This window comes from Dendrobates tinctorius, unplaced genomic scaffold (genome assembly GCF_039654945.1).
Source record: "Dendrobates tinctorius isolate UK_male_01 unplaced genomic scaffold, ASM3965494v1 ptg000143l, whole genome shotgun sequence".
Lineage (NCBI taxonomy): Eukaryota > Metazoa > Chordata > Amphibia > Anura > Dendrobatidae > Dendrobates > Dendrobates tinctorius.
Genome location: NW_027361810.1, coordinates 21,540,001 through 21,556,207, shown reverse-complemented (window position 1 = coordinate 21,556,207; position 16,207 = coordinate 21,540,001).

Sequence of the window (16,207 nt, the reverse complement as noted above, 5' to 3'; positions counted from 1 at the left end):
CATTGGCCAGCATGCTTCGCTGTGTTTGACGCCGACGAGCGACCTCATTAGCGACTCAGAAATCTTGGACGCAGGCGGGAGTCGTCAGAATCGCTGCTGTGTGACAAGGTCCCAACGACCGCCAAGGTCGTTATATGGATCGCCATATCGTTACTGCATCATTGAATAGATCTGACTGTTTGGCAGCTTACTAGCGACCATTTAGCGATGCACGAGCGATCCTTACCAGGTTGTATCGTTGTCAGGATCGCTGGTGCGCCGCTAAGTGTAACGGTACCCTTAGGTACATGTGTTATTTACTGAAATAACAGGAAGTTAGAGTCTAAAAACAACAGTGGTCAGTGTGAGGATCGCAAGATTTCTATATTTTATTTTTAATACAGATTGTGCTATGTCCAAAAAAAAATTGCCTAACCTGTTAACAAAATCCATGTAACACAAAAACCTGATTTAATCTATGGGTACTTTTCTGATAATAACTTCCCTTTAAAATCAATAAATCAGCAGTAAGACATTTGTCTCAATTCACTATTGCACTTGCACTTTTTTTTGGAATCTCACAATATTTTTATGCAAATATGCTCTTTTGGAATTGCCAGAATTTTGGAGAAATACATAACAAATTTGTTTAGTTCAATCATCCCTACTTCTAAGGACTGGGTTTCTACTCTTTCTACTCTTGGTCTCCTGTTTATTAAACTGCAGAGGAGCATAGCAGAATGGAAGCTTTCAGTTCAGAGCAGGAATGACAACGGATGCATGCTGAGAAATGAGAGAGAGGACATTCCAGCACCTATAGTGATGGCAGAATGCTGATACAGAGGAACTGTCCGTACTGTAAGGTGCTAATAGTAGGTACTGTTTACTAAGTCTATTTGGGCAATGTATGACAGTACTCCGTATCGGAGTAGTGGTACTACTAGTGCGAAGACCCCCCCATCACTGGATAGTTTTATGGCCTATATTCACACCTTGTATTCAGCTACTGTACTAACGCAAAGCTCCGGCATTCTCTGAGTGGTAAAGGAACCTTCTGTAATTTTCTGCCTGGAGCAGATAAAGAAAAATGAATGCCGCGTCTTGTTGAGATTATTCCTCCACTTAAACTACACTTATTCCCGCAATTACAGAGCGGAATTTAATTTTCATTCGCTTTCATTTTCCTACCTTTTAGTGAGCCTTAATTGCAGCAGATAAGGAGGAGAAAACGAGTAAATCATCCAAATTCAGAGATGGTTACGGCTGTTTTTTTTTGTTTTTTTTCGTCTACGTTAAATATTAGTGCACTTCATGTCAATTGCATATTGGCAATTATTGGCTAATGAAGAAGAAAAATAAAACACTTACGGCGATCGTCTTCAATTGACGCCGAGCTCCATTTACCTTTGTAGATAACTCTGTTGTTTCATCCCTTTGATGTTTTCTCGCTGGGACAAATGATTTTCTACCTACCCGCCCGTATCTAAAGCATTTGCTATGTCTTTTCACGGACGTTGGCGCACCTTGACGTGGGTTCAGTTCAACCGGTAATTTGTGATCCGTCATTACCTTTGAATCAGGTATCAAGGTGCAGAACCTAGGAACGAAAATATGGGTAAAAGAAGACAAACAGCCGGAAAGTTTGTACCTTGCACGTTCTGCATCCAAGGTGATGCCCTCCTGATCACTGACCCCAACCCTGCACCGATGCTATTAATCTACCTGAAATACCTGTGCTCAGTCATATAGATAACTGCTCATCAAATAACTAACCAGGCTTTCACAAACTAGCAGCTGACAGGGCTTAGGACTAACTTACATATCTGCAAAGTGGTGCTAATATAAGAATCGGCACGGTAATAGTGATCTAAATATTTAGGTTTGTCCCATTTTTGTTGTTTATATAAATATAACAAAGATACATATGACTCTAAGGGTAAGTTCACACTGGGCGTTTTTTCAGCGGTTTTTTTTCTGCATCAAAACCTGATCTCTTGGGAGGAAAGAAGCTGCAGAAAAAATATTTTTCCTTGGTTTTTCTTGCTTTTTTTTGCGGTATTTTTTGTTCATTTTTGGCATGCTAGATTTGTCTCTTGTGCTTGTTGATAAAGCTTAGTGTCGAAAAAAATAGTCATATTCTATAGAATCAGGGTTTGACACACAAAAAACGCAGCAAAGCCCGACTATTCCACCTGTCCCCCCGCTATTCCCCGCCCTCTCCCCTCTGTCAATCCCTGCACTGGCTCCCCATTACCCAAAGACTCCAGTTCAAAACCCTAACCATGACATACAAAGCCACCCACAACCTGTCTCCTCCATACATCTGTGACCTCGTCTCCCGGTACTTTCCTGCACGCAACCTCCGATCCTCACAAGATCTCCTTCTCTACTCCCCTCTTATCTCCTCTTCCACAATCATATACAAGATTTCTCCCGTGCATCCCCCCTACTCCGGAACTCTCTACCCCAACATATCAGACTCTCACCTACCACGTAAACCTTCAAAAAGAGCCTGAAGACCCACCTCTTCCGACAAGCCTACAACCTGCAGTAACCACCGATCCACCAAACCGCTGCATGACCAGCTCTACCCTCGCCTACTGTACTCTCACCCATCCCTTGTAGATTTTGAGCCCTCGCGGGCAGGGTCCTCTCTCCTCCTGTACCAGTCGTGACTTGTATTGTATAAGATTACTGTACTTGTATGTATTATGCATACCCCTCCTCACATGTAAAGCGCCATGGAATAAATGGCGCTATAATATTTAATAATAATAATACCTGCCTTTTTTTCCAGTGTTTTTTTACCACCCATTCAAGTCAATGGGTGAAAAATAATGAAAAAACTCTGAAAAAAGTGGCATCCTCTATGTCCAAAAGACCATGCAAAGCACAAAATACTGCTGACAAAAAGAAAACAATGTGTGTGCAACAGATTTGTGAAATCTCATAGACTTTACTGGTACTGTAAAACACAGCTGAAAATTAGCATTAAAAGCACAGCAAAAACGCCCAGTGTGAACTTAGCCTAAAAGGGGTTTATATCTGGTTTTCTTCCCAATCCTGAGCTGATTACAAGGTAACTTGGTGCTGGAACCCCAGAGATCATCTGTGATCTGCCTGTACTGTAAGTTCTGCAGCAAGTGACCAAATTCACTGCAGAAGAAGTGATACATTACACGGAGCCCGATGAAGTCAATGAGCCAGACTGGGATGTCTTGGGTTCTTCGGGGCGAGAGAAAATCTTCTTACAAATGTTTTTCTTTAGCTAAAGGATGAAGGGTCTGAACAGGGAATTCCTTCTATTAGTTAAAGATTTTGTCATAGAATATAGGAAAATATTAATGGTGCCCAAAAAACGGATGCGCTGTGTTGCAAGGAATTCGGCAAACCCAAAAAGTCACCTCCAAAAGCAACGGCTGATGTGAGCACGGACAGAAGGCTCCAGTTAGCGGTATGTAGGCAGCAGGTAAAGTCTGTGATGGTCAGGGCTGGAGGCAGAGAATTTATCATTGGAAGAAACTGGCCAGGTCGAAGCAATGGAAATAAGTCAGGAGAGTCATCTTTGTACATGTCAGGAACTTTTTGAGCCCTACTGCTTAAGCAGTTGGCATCGTGGAAGAGCCCTTTAAGAATCCTGGGTTGGCAAAGCATTGGTTGGAAAGAAGATACTGGGAGAACTCTCATCCCTTTGGAGATCAGTAGTAAGCTTGTACGTGCAATTATAAGACCACCAGAGGTCCCAGCAGGATGGATGAAGCAAGGATTGGACTGGCGTGGTATCGATTCAACAAGAAAAAAGTCTCTGGGGGCCACTGTTCAGCTACATGCAAACATTACATTATCCTCTATCACAGTTACCTCTGCGTCTATATAATAATAACAAGAATGAAGAGATGCTGCTAATGTATGTACTGTACATAGTGAATCACAAGGATTAAGCCAACCACTGCTCATGTTGGGGGTGGCAGTGGCTTACTCCTGCGCAAGGGCCCAACGGAGGATTTTCCTGTTCCCCTGTAGGCCAGTCCGATCCTGGCCGCAGCATGGAGACAGGTCTAATGCTCAGAAAAGACCGCACCACCAGTACATAGAGAGGAGCTGAGAGGAGAGGAGCCCCTGCCAAAGTGGGCACCAGCAGCAATACAGGGGAGTTGTCATAGAAAATCATAGATAGATAATAGATAGAGATAGATAATAGGTAGATAGATAATAGATAGATGATAGATAATTGTGGCGCCTCCAGGAGTATGGTCGCCACAGTGGCATTGCCTTCCTCCAGGGAGGGTGTTGTCAGGCTTGGAGGCAATGAAGGGTTTCTCTAACAGTTAAACATGTCATGCAACACAGTTCCCACTCCAGGCTAGCAGAGGGAACTCTGAACCAGAATTGGGGGAGGAGTGCTCTCTGAGGGCCAGGAAGGGAAATGAGGAGTTAATGTGAGGAGGGCAACGAGTGTAGACGTGTGGAGAGAAGCTGGAGGTTGAGCTGAGGATAGAGAGCTCCCTCCCAGTGAGAGCGCATGATCTGTTGCCTGGTCTCCTTGGTTGTATGGATACTGAAGGTCCTGCAACAGAAACCAGAGGAATAGGAAGCTGTAAATGCTCTATTCCCAACTAAGACTCGAAGGCACAACAGCGACCGGTGAGCCAAGAGAGATAGAGGGCTACACCTGTCTGCCATATGAGGTAGTTCTAAGGCTGGTTTCACATTTGCGTTTTTTAGCACTGGAAAAAAACGCATATGTGCGCATGCGTTTTTTCCCCTATATTTAACATGGGTGCGCATACCTGCGCGCTTGTAAGCGCATGTATGCGATTTTCATGCGCTGCGTTTTTTTGGGGTGTGCGTTTGTATTTTCCAGACGCAGCATGTTGCATTTTTTGGCCCTGCAAAAAAGCGCATGCGCACATATGCGCACGTTTTGCGCTAAAAATGGCCATCATAGCCTATGGATGCGCATATGTGCGCACTGGCATGCTCATGTATGCGTTTTTTTGCATATGCGTTTTTTTTTTTTAACCATGGAATTTAGGGGTTTGGGTTAGAGTTAGGGTTAGTTAAGGGGGTTTAGGGTTAGGGTTAGGGTCAGGGTCAGGGTTAGGGTTGGGGTTTGGGTCAGGGTTAGGGTTAAGTATGGTTTGGTTAAGGGTTAGGGTCAGGGTTAGGGTCAGGATTAGGGTTAAGTATGGTTTGGTTAAGGGTTAGGGTCAGGGTTAGGGTTAGGGTTAGGGTTAGGGTCAGGGTTAGGGTTAGGGTTAGGGTTAGGGTCAGGGTTAGGGTTAAGTATGGTTTTGTTAAGGGTTAGGGTCAGGGTTAGGGTCAGGATTAGGGTTAAGTATGGTTTGGTTAAGGGTTAGGGTCAGGGTTAGGGTTAGGGTTAGGGTTAGGGTCAGGGTTAGGGTTAGGGTTAGGGTTAGGGTCAGGGTTAGGGTTAAGTATGGTTTTGTTAAGTGTTAGGGTCAGGGTTAGGGTCAGGATTAGGGTTAAGTATGGTTTGGTTAAGGGTTAGGGTCAGGATTAGGGTTAGGGTTAGGGTTAGGGTCAGGGTTAGGGTTAGGGTTAGGGTTAGGGTTAGGGTCAGGGTTAGGGTTAAGTATGGTTTTGTTAAGGGTTAGGGTCAGGGTTAGGGTTAGGGTTAGGGTCAGGGTTAGGGTTAGGGTTAGGGTTAGGGTCAGGGTTAGGGTTAGGGTCAGGGTTAGGGTTAGGGTTAGGGTTAGTTAGGGTTTAGGGTTTGGGTTAGGGTTAAGTATGATTTGGTTAAGGGTTAGGGTCAGGGTTAGGGTTAGGGTCAGGGTTAGGGTTAGGGTCAGGGTGAGGGTTAGTAAAGTCATGGTTTGGGTTAGTGTGAGGGGCCACCTAATGTTGGAAAAAAACGCAAACGCGGTAAAAACGCATACAAACGCATAAAAACGCTGCGTTTTTTTCATGCATGCTCATAAAAATGCTTGAAAAAAACGCAGCAGTTGTATGCTTTTGTATGCGTTTTTTCAATGCGTTTTTTTGCGGGAAAAACGCGCTGCAAAAAAAAGCAAGTGTGAAACTAGCCTAAGAGAAGATAAGAAGGAGGAACTTCAGTGTAACACTGTACTGCATGTACCTCAAGCCAGCGCTAGGAAGGAGACTACACAACCCATCTGATAGAGAGATTCCTGAGTTGCTTCCAGGCTAGCCTGCTCCTGTGCCATCCGTAACCAGGACCCTGGACTGTGTTTGCCAAGTAAAGGTAAAGAAACTGCACCCTGTTGTGTCCTTGCCTCCTTCCTGCAACATCCTCAGCACTGCTACATCTCTGTGCCAAACCCTGCACCCTCTACCTAAACATTCCGCTACACTGCCCTGGGACCAACAGCCCTACCTGTGGAGGGCTACAACATCATTGCTGCACTACACCATCTTTCCCAGAGGACCTGCTTGCAGCATCGGCTTAACACCTCCCTTGCCGAACACCACAGGTGGCGTCACAAATCACTTGTAAACTTTATTACCAACTCAACCCCTTTTACATGGGCGCCCAGGGCCACGGACCGGATCACCGCTGCTGTGACATTCCCCTCTGAGAGACCGGCCCGGTACCGAGTACCCCACAGCCCTGGGAGGGCGACCCATTTTGGCATCATGAACAGAATTACGGAGCCCGGTATCCCCGGGTCCTGTGTGCCAGAGACTGTTGCTTCCTATAGACTGTGTGCGAAATTGGCGCCATTGCCGCCATTATCCCGCTGATTGGCGCGTGCAGGAAGAAAAGGGGCAGGCCTTAGAGGGCGGAGCCTGCTGAAGAGCGCGAGGAAGTGAAGTGCTGCACAGGAAGAGAGGACAGCGCGCGAGAAGGGGAGGAGCTGAGGCCTACAGCCGGTAAGTCGCTCAACCCCGGGGCCTGGCAACCGTTAACTAGGGGGGAAGGAGAATGTCTGAGGCAAGCGCCGATGCAGCGACGGACGCCCCCGCCAGACCCTCAGCGCCGCAAGATGCAGTGCCCAACGCGGCTGCGGCTCCAGTAGCACCCACCGCAGCGGTCCCTATAATGCCTCTGTCCATGCCCTACATACCAGGAGCGGCGTGGCTACCGCAGTACTCCGGTGAGTCCCATACCCTGAGTGAATTTAAAGAGATACTGCGCAGTTTGTTTGAGGTGTATCCTCTATCTGAAAGCCAGAAGGTGAACATGCTGATTGGGCAGCTAACAGGTGAAGCACAGAGAAAAGTAAAAGCCTGACAGGACATTGATAAAGAGACTGTTAAAAAGAACCTGGCTAAGCTAAAGAGCACCTTTGACACCCACACTGCCGCCGAAATCAAGATGAGGTTCTTTGGATGTAAACAGAAAGTGCAGGACAGTATAAGGGACTATGCTCTTAACCTGCAGGAGGTGCTGCGAGCCGTCAAGCAAATGGATTCTGACAGTGTGAAAGAGGAAGACAAACTGTTAAAAGAGCAGTTCATTGAAGGACTCCTCTCCAGTACCCACAGAGCGCAGCTGCGCATCATAACCCTAGAAAACCCTGACCTGGACTTTGCTGATTTCAAGGACAAGGCTATCCGGGTGCTGCAGGAACCAACTGTCAGCCGTCCAGAGCCCCCTAGGCTCCCAGCGATCACCTACCACGAGGAAACAACATCTTTCCCTTCCATCCCTGTGGAGGCTGATGCACAGACTCTGGATAAAGATCCAACAGAAGAGCTGCGTCTTCAGGTCCAGGAGTTGACCAAAGGTATGCCTGCACTTACTAAAACCGTGCAGTCCCTGCAGGTGTCCTCCAAGGAGAAGATCCAGCTTGCTTCCAGTCCAGAGGATGTCCCGTGGCTCCGGAAGAGAAGAACCCCGCCACTCCGAGGGAGGAACAATGACTGCTATGACCAGGACAGACGTCCCATCTGTCATCGCTGCCACAAGGCAGGCCATCTTGCAAGATTCTGTCCTTTAAACAAGTAACCCCTGGGGCAGAGGGCCAACCCCCCGGAGTAGGACCACAAGGCCCAAGGAACTGGCGAGCCAAGAATGTTGGAGGGCGACCGATCCTCCCTGTGGTGATTGATGGCATCCCTATGAACGCTTTGCTGGACACTGGCTCCCAGGTGACCACTATGCCCTATATCCTCTACAAGCGGTATTGGGCAGACTCTGAACTCACCCGTGGCCCAAGTGATGAACTAACAGAAGTTGCCAGTAATGGTCAGTCTTTACCACAAGTGGGATGTAAAGAAATTACTGTTAAAGTGGGTCGAGTAGAGTTAAAATCTCAAGGTCTGAGAGTTGTGGATATTGATCGACGTGAATGTAATACCATGATGACTCTTGGTACAAATGTAATTGAAAATTGTCTTTCCGAGGTTATAGTCTTGTTGCAACAGGTGGCTGAGACTGCTGGTTCCAGTGAACAACGAGTCCTGCAGAAGGAGATCAAGGCCCTGATGCAAAGACAGCAGGTAGAACTCTCTGGCGGAGAAATTGGCACCGTCAGAGTGAGTGATGCTTTTCCCATTGCAATACCCCCCAGATGTGAAATGTTGATTTGGTGTCGGGCAGCTATAGGTCTCAGAGGAAAAGATTACCAGGCATTGGTAGAACCAGTGTACTCTGATAGCCGGCCCACTGTCTTGACAGCCAGAGGGTTAGTTGATGTACGTAAAGGGAGAGTACCTGTACGCCTTTTGAAAAGTGGGGAGGAGGAGGCCACAATACCTCGGTATGCCACAGTTGCTAAGCTGCTCACTGTCAGTAACAATGCAATGCAGGCAGCAGAGCCCTTGGTCTCATCTGACCAGGTGGAGGACAATGGCTCTGTCAAGCAGCTGGAGGAGTGGTGCCAGCAACTGCAGGTGGGGACTGACTCTACACCTTCATACCAGAAAAATGGGGTTTACAGGGTGACCCAGGAATATGAGCAGGTATTTAGTAAACACCCTCTAGATTTTAGGAAGGCAAAAGGGGTTCAACACCATATCCCCACTGGAGATCATCCACCCATAAAAGAAAGGTACCGGCCTATACCCCCAACACAATACCAATGTGCTAAAGGTATGTTGAGAGAGATGAAGGAAGCTGGGGTTATCAGAGACAGTTGTAGCCCCTGGGCAGCTCCAATAGTTTTTGTAAAGAAAAAGGATGGTGCCATGAGAATGTGTGTTGATTACAGAAAAATTAACAGCATTACACATAAGGATGCCTACTCATTACCCAGAATTGAAGAGTCCTTAGCTGCACTTAAAACTGCTAACTATTTTTCCACCTTAGATCTCATTAGTGGGAATTGGCAGGTTCCCGTGTCAGAGGCAGACAAGGAGAAAACAGCATTTACCACCCCAATGGGACTCTGCGAGTTCAACTACATGCCATTTGGGCACTGCAGCGCTCCTGGGACATTCCAACGGCTGATGGAGTGCTGCCTGGGACACATGAACTTTGAGACAGTCCTGTTGTACCTTGATGTTGTCATTGTTTTCTCCAAGACTTATGAAGACCATCTGGAACACCTGGCTAGGTGTTTGAAGCCTTGTCCAACTTTGGCCTGAAGGTGAAGCCTTCCAAATGCCACCTCCTGAAGCCCAAGGTACAGTACCTCGGTCATGTAGTGAGTGCAGAAGGTGTGACACCAGATCCTGACAAAGTCACAGTCATCTGGGACTGGCCGAAGCCCAGCAACCTCCATGAAGTACACCAATTCCTCGGGTTGGTAGGCTACTACCGAAGGTTCATCAAAGGCTTCACTGAAATAGCCACTCCTCTGCAAAATCTTCTGGTGGGGCAGTCCAAGAAAGCCAAACAGAAGAATTCCACATTTGAATGGACTGAGTTGGAGAGGTCCTTCACCCGACTGAAGATGGCTCTCACAGGAGATGAAGTACTGGCCTACCCAGATTATGACCAGCCCTTTGTGTTGTATACTGATGCCAGCAACGTGGGACTGGGAGCAGTACTGTCACAGGTACAGAATGGAAAAGAAAGAGTGATTTCCTATGCCAGCAGGAAGCTTCGTCCCACTGAAAGGAACTCTGACAACTACAGTTCCTTCAAGCTGGAGATCCTCGCCATAGTCTGGGCTGTGACTGAAAGATTCAAATATTACCTAGCTTCAGCCAAGTTTACCATCTTCACGGACAACAACCCGTTGACTCACTTGGAAACTGCAAAACTAGGTGCACTGAAGCAGCGATGGATGGCTCGGCTGTCTAACTATGAATTTACCATCAAATACCGAGCAGGGCACAAGAATGCCAATGCTGATGCGCTGTCCAGAATGCCTAATCTGCCAAATGCAGGAGAAGACTCTGAGGTTATTGAGGAAATAGAGTTACCTCCCTTCCACAGGCCATTTGCGGCCCAACAAGCTCAAGGAGTGCGAAACAGACGGTCTGGCTTGAAAGAGGACACCCTAAATCCATTGCCCCATCGCGATGGGGCAGAAACGCAGGATAGTGACCCCGCAGTCCGCATGGTGAAGGAGCTACTGTCACAAGCTGACTCACGCCCAGAGCCGGATGCTCCTGAAGAAGCCCAGCAGTAGTGGAAGGAGAGAGGCCGGCTGTTCATCTATGAAGGAAAGCTGTGTCGGAGGAGTATCAATGCCCGCACTCATGAGCTGGTCTGGCAGGTGGTAGTCCCAAACAGAGAGGAATCAATGGTTTTGGAAGCATACCACAATGGAGCTGGCCACTTCGGATAGAAAAAGTTGGAAGCATTGCTCCGGGAGAGATTCTACTGGGCTGGTATGAGGAAAGCCATTGAAAAGTGGTGCCGGGAGTGTGGACAATGCAACCTGCACAGAAAGGATCGAAACAGCCAGAGAGCTCCTCTGCAGCCAATAGTAACCAACAGCCACTCGAGTTGGTCGCCCTGGACCATGTGAAGCTGGTCCCAAGCCGTTCAGGCTACATCTATGCTCTTACCATCGTGGAGCACTACTCAAGATTCCTGGTAGTTGTGCCTGTCAATGGTCAAACAGCCAGGACAGCAGCCAGAGCGTTCCAACAGCACTTCTGTAGACCACATGGATATCCTGAGCAACTGCTTACAGATCAAGGTCCCGCCTTTGAGGCAGAAGTGTTCCAGGAATTCTGTAACTTGTATGGTTGTAAGAAGATCCGGACAACACCATACCATCCACAGACCAATGGCATGTGTGAAAAGATGAACCAGGTAGTGATTGACCTACTGAAGACCTTGCCTTTGGAGGAGAGGAATCTGTGGCCAGAAAAGTTGCCAGATCTTGTAAACCTCTACAATCATATCCCTGTGAATTCCACCAGCTGCACTCCAGCCTACCTCATGAGAGCAAGGCCTGGTAAACTGCCTATTGATTTGGATATGGGAGTCCTTACACCTGAGGTGATGTCACCAGATGCTGACTGGGACACAGAGAGGCAGCAACAGTACAGAAGAGTACAAGAGTGTGTGGAAAAGAGTCTAGCTCAGGCAAGACAAAAACAAGGGAGGAACTACAGTCAGCATGCACCTGCAGTTCCCTTGTCACCAGGAGAACAAGTCCTAAAAAGGAAAAGAAGACTGCATAAATTGGATGACCAATGGGAAGCTGAACCCTACACCATTCTACCCTCAAATTTTGACAATACCAAGGTGTGCCTTATTAGTAAAGATGGGGGGGAACCTCAGCAGCAATATCAAGGGATCATTTGAAATTGTGCCCTGACCAGTTGAAAGAAAAGATGAAAGAACAAAACAACATCCAACCCATAGAGGAAGAAAAGGTCAGCACCATACTTGGAGAATTCCCAGCAAATTAGACTAAAGTAAATGATGCCATAGTGGTACCAGTGTTGACATTTCCCGAACTGGTAGTACAAGAAGAAGTGATTCAAGAAAATCCTGAAGATCAGGAAAATCAGGCAGCAGATGCCATACCAGCAGTGGAGCCAGAGAAGCCTCGCCCTGCCAGTGGTGAATCTGTCATGCCCACAGTGAGTAGAACTCGTCCTAGGAAATCTAGGATCCCTGTGCTACGCAGACCCACCAGTAGTGTTTCCAGTACATCACACACTATACCAGTAGTTAGCATCAGGCAACCAGTAAGGTCCCCAATCACACCAATATTACACAGGTCTACCCGTACTACAAAAGGTATACCACCCATCATATTCCGCATATAAGTAAGTTAAAGTAATGTTAACCTGTACATGTATATATGTAACTCTTTTCAAGTTTGTGCCTACAGATAATCTGTAAGAGTTTCCTTTGAATTTTCCCATTTGTTTTATGGACATTCTGGCCACAGGACTGTGTGTGGTCACTACCCTTGTACATAGTTCACCATTTGCCCAGGAATGGACCATGGACATTGATGCTTGAACTTATCATCATAGGACTTTTTTTGGAGCTTTTGGCTTTTGTAAATTTTTCATTTTTATTAAATCTTGTAACCTTCATATTGTTTATATGTTGTTCATGTTTTCTTTTATCAGTCCAGAAGTACTGTCTTTCATTAGGGGGGAATGTGGCGCCCCCAGGAGTATGGTCGCCACAGTGGCATTGCCTTCCTCCAGGGAGGATGATATCAGGCTTGGAGGCAATGAAGGGTCTCTCTAACAGTTAATCATGTCATGCAACACAGTTCCCACTCCAGGCCAGCAGAGGGAGCTCTGAACCAGAATTGGGGAGGAGTGCTCTCTGAGGGCCAGGAAGGGAAATTAGGAGTTAGTGTGAGGAGGGCAAGGAGTGTAGATGTGTGGAGAGAAGCTGGAGGTTGAGCTGTGGATAGAGAGCTCCCTCACAGTGAGAGCGCATGATCTGGAGCCTGGACTCCACGGTTGTATGAATACTGAAGGTCCTGCAACAGAAACCAGAGGAATAGGAAGTTGTAAATGCTCTATTCCCAACTAAGACTCAGAGGCACAACAGCGACCGGTGAGCCAAGAGAGATAGAGGGCTACACCTGTCTGCCATACGAGGTAGTTCTAAGAGAAGATAAGAAGGAGGAACTTCAGTGTAACACTGTACTGCATGTACCTCAAGCCAGCGCTAGGAAGGAGACTACACAACCCATCTGATAGATTCCTGAGTTGCTCCTAGGCTAGCCTGCTCCTGTGCCATCTGTAACCAGGACCCTGGACTGTGTTTGCCAAGTAAAGGTAAAGAAACTGCACCCTGTTGTGTCCTTGCCTCCTTCCTGCAACATCCTCAGCACTGCTACATCTCTGTGCCAAACCCTGCACCCTCTACCTAAACATTCCGCTACACTGCCCTGGGACCAACAGCCCTACCTGTGGAGGGCTACAACATCATTGCTGCACTACACCCTCTGTCCCAGAGGATCTGCTTGCAGCGTCGGCTTAACACCTGCCTTGCCGAACACCACAGGTGGCGTCACGAATCACTTATAAACTTTATTCCCAACTCAACCCTTTTACATGTGCGCCCAGGGCCATGGAACAGGTCACCGCTGCTGTGACATTCCCCTCTGAGAGACCGGCCCGGTAACGAGTGCCCCACAGGAGGGCGACACATAATAGATAGATGATAGATAATAGATAGATGATAGATACTGTAGATAATATATAGATGATAGATAGAAAGATAGATAATAGATAGATAATGGATAGATAGACAGATAATAGATAGATAGATGATAGATAATAGATGATAGATACGTAGATAGATAGATAGATAATAGATAGATGATAGATAAATAGACAGGTGCGCTCTGTTAATTATTGTACTACAACATTAAGTTAATATTTAGAAGATGTAAAACTCATCAACCCGACCTCTGTTTTCCGCTTTCTGATGACTTCAGGTGACTGTCAGATGGCCATTTACCAATAAATAACACCTACAGTTTATTTTATAGATGACTAGCTTGTCAATACGTTACGAATAAACTCTCTGAGCTCCGATCATGTGATAATACTCATCCACCGGTTGTAGGTGATAAACAATTTTATGGACTCAGGATCAGACGATATGGCTGCTATGTGGAAGAGACCTATTATTTATCTATTTAATTCCCTTGGTTATGTAGCATCAATAATTCCATCATCATCATCACTGCCTTCATTGGGAATCACAATCTAAATCATTATTTTAAATTTATTTTAAAGAGATAATCCCGTCACAGACATTCTTCGGCAGAGTTGTCACCTTAAATGCCGTGTCAGGAACGCCAGAAGGTAAGAGATTTGCGGGCCTCCTGTCTAACCGCTAGGTACCACTGGACTGGACGCTGGATCGGAGTCCCGTCCCGCTCATATCTACTCACTAATGACTAGGACAAGTGCACAATTTCTGCTGATCAAACGTGTCCAGACAGGTATGTGAGGATGCAATATCATCAGCACCCCTCCCCTCCTTGTGCAGAAGTGAGCGGCAGTGCAGGACTCCTTTAATTATCATTGGGGGTAGCTATACGACCCAACTGGTCTTGAGAATCTAGGACTTTCAGCAGTGATTCAAAGCATAGGCCCCTTCTAAAATTTTCCTCTTCACAGTAACTTCCCAGCCATTATTGATAATGCTGCTCCATTCATATGATTAAGTCTGGCTGCAATTGGGTGGCCAGAAGTGCTGCCGTGCAGAGAAAACTATCAAGTGTTGGTAAAGCCCCTTCCTTTTCAGGATCGAGGTTGGATCTTCAGTGGTCAATAAATGATGGGAATAACTATATAAATTATGAAATTCTGTCCGCCTGCAGCCACCACTAGGGGGAGCTTAGGAGCTCACTGCATACACTTTATACATTTATCTCACTGAGACACCAGTATGTAGTAAACTCTTTAGCTCCCCCTAGTGGTGGCTGTGAACAGATACAATTTTATCACATATTGCTAAATATTTGTCTGGGATTTAAGGCTTATATAAAAATCATATCAGAAGATAGAGATCTGACTGCGTAGTTTTAAGGGGTTTTTTTTTCTTAAATTTATTACATTACTTGCCCTCCCCTAATATTTCTTACATTTATGCAAGTAGCAGATACATTATTGCGATTTAATTTTTCTTTTGTTAGTTTTTCATTCACAAGAGAGGGATTTGTTTCATTCACAGGGGGAGAGATGTAAAGTAGGCTAATTTAATGAGATCCAGTCTAAACTTTCTATTCAAGTAATGTATGTCGGAACAACACATTTACCTTTTAACTCCTGACTTGTGAAGAAAGAAGGTATTTTAAACACAAACACATCTCAGTCCCTTCTCACTGAACTATGGTACATGCTGTGTCATTTGGGGATTTGGGCTTTTTTTATGTCTAAGCTCCACAGGTTCTAGTAAAATGAACCGAAAAAAATGCTAAATTCCGATTTGCATTATAAATATTATACAAATATATATTTTTAAACCTTTTTGGTTGATCTTTTGTATCAAAGCTTCTTTTTTTTTTTTAAAGCGGGTTTCAGTAATGAAAATGCAAAGGAATGAAAGAATTGACTTGAAAGTCTTAGGGAAGGAGAGAAATCTTATCTTTTATGACTGCTTTGCTCTTATTTTACAGATATTTAATGTAAATTTTGCTGGACTGGAAATAATGGTAAAGTGGTAGACTTGGCTGTGGCTGGGTGTACTGTATTATTTATTATTATTTAACGGCTTTCAGCTCATTCTTGAGCCATTTCGACTTGTTGGATGAAGGATCTGTAGGAAGACCAATCTTGTGCAAGCCTAGATAGGTCCACCAGGGTCTTCTCCGCTGTGATCTTGATAGTATCAAGCCAACCGGTTGCTGTTGTTCCTCTTCGTCTTGTTCCTTCTATTCTTCCGACCATGATGTCCTCCATTGATTGCTCTCTTTGCATGATGCATCCAAAGCAGTCAAGTCGTAGCTTGGTGATCTTTGCTCCAAGTGGCATGTCTGGCTTAGTTTGTTCCAGAATTTGATTTGTTTGTGCTTCTACCCATCTGTCAATGAATGGACACCAGAGTGGTCACTCAGAATGTCACTACTGCCACCAATTTGTCAAGATATCGCAGCCCAGGAATATCACGCAGAACCACCCGCTGTGATCTTTGTGTCAAACAGCTCTCTGCTGCCCCCTATTGTCTGAACAATTACCTGATTGACCGAAGATTAACGGAGGAAGCATCAGGCTACTTCCACTAATTGGTCGGTTATTGGGGGAATAACAGTGAGCGTATGGTATATACACCTCCGATTCAACACATGGAATATTTGTATATACCTCCGATATGGTCACTATGAACTTCCCAATTACCCAAGAAAGATTACTAGCTGCCACCACCAGTCATTTTTTTAAAATTTTGGCCAACTGGTAGGTAGTAAAT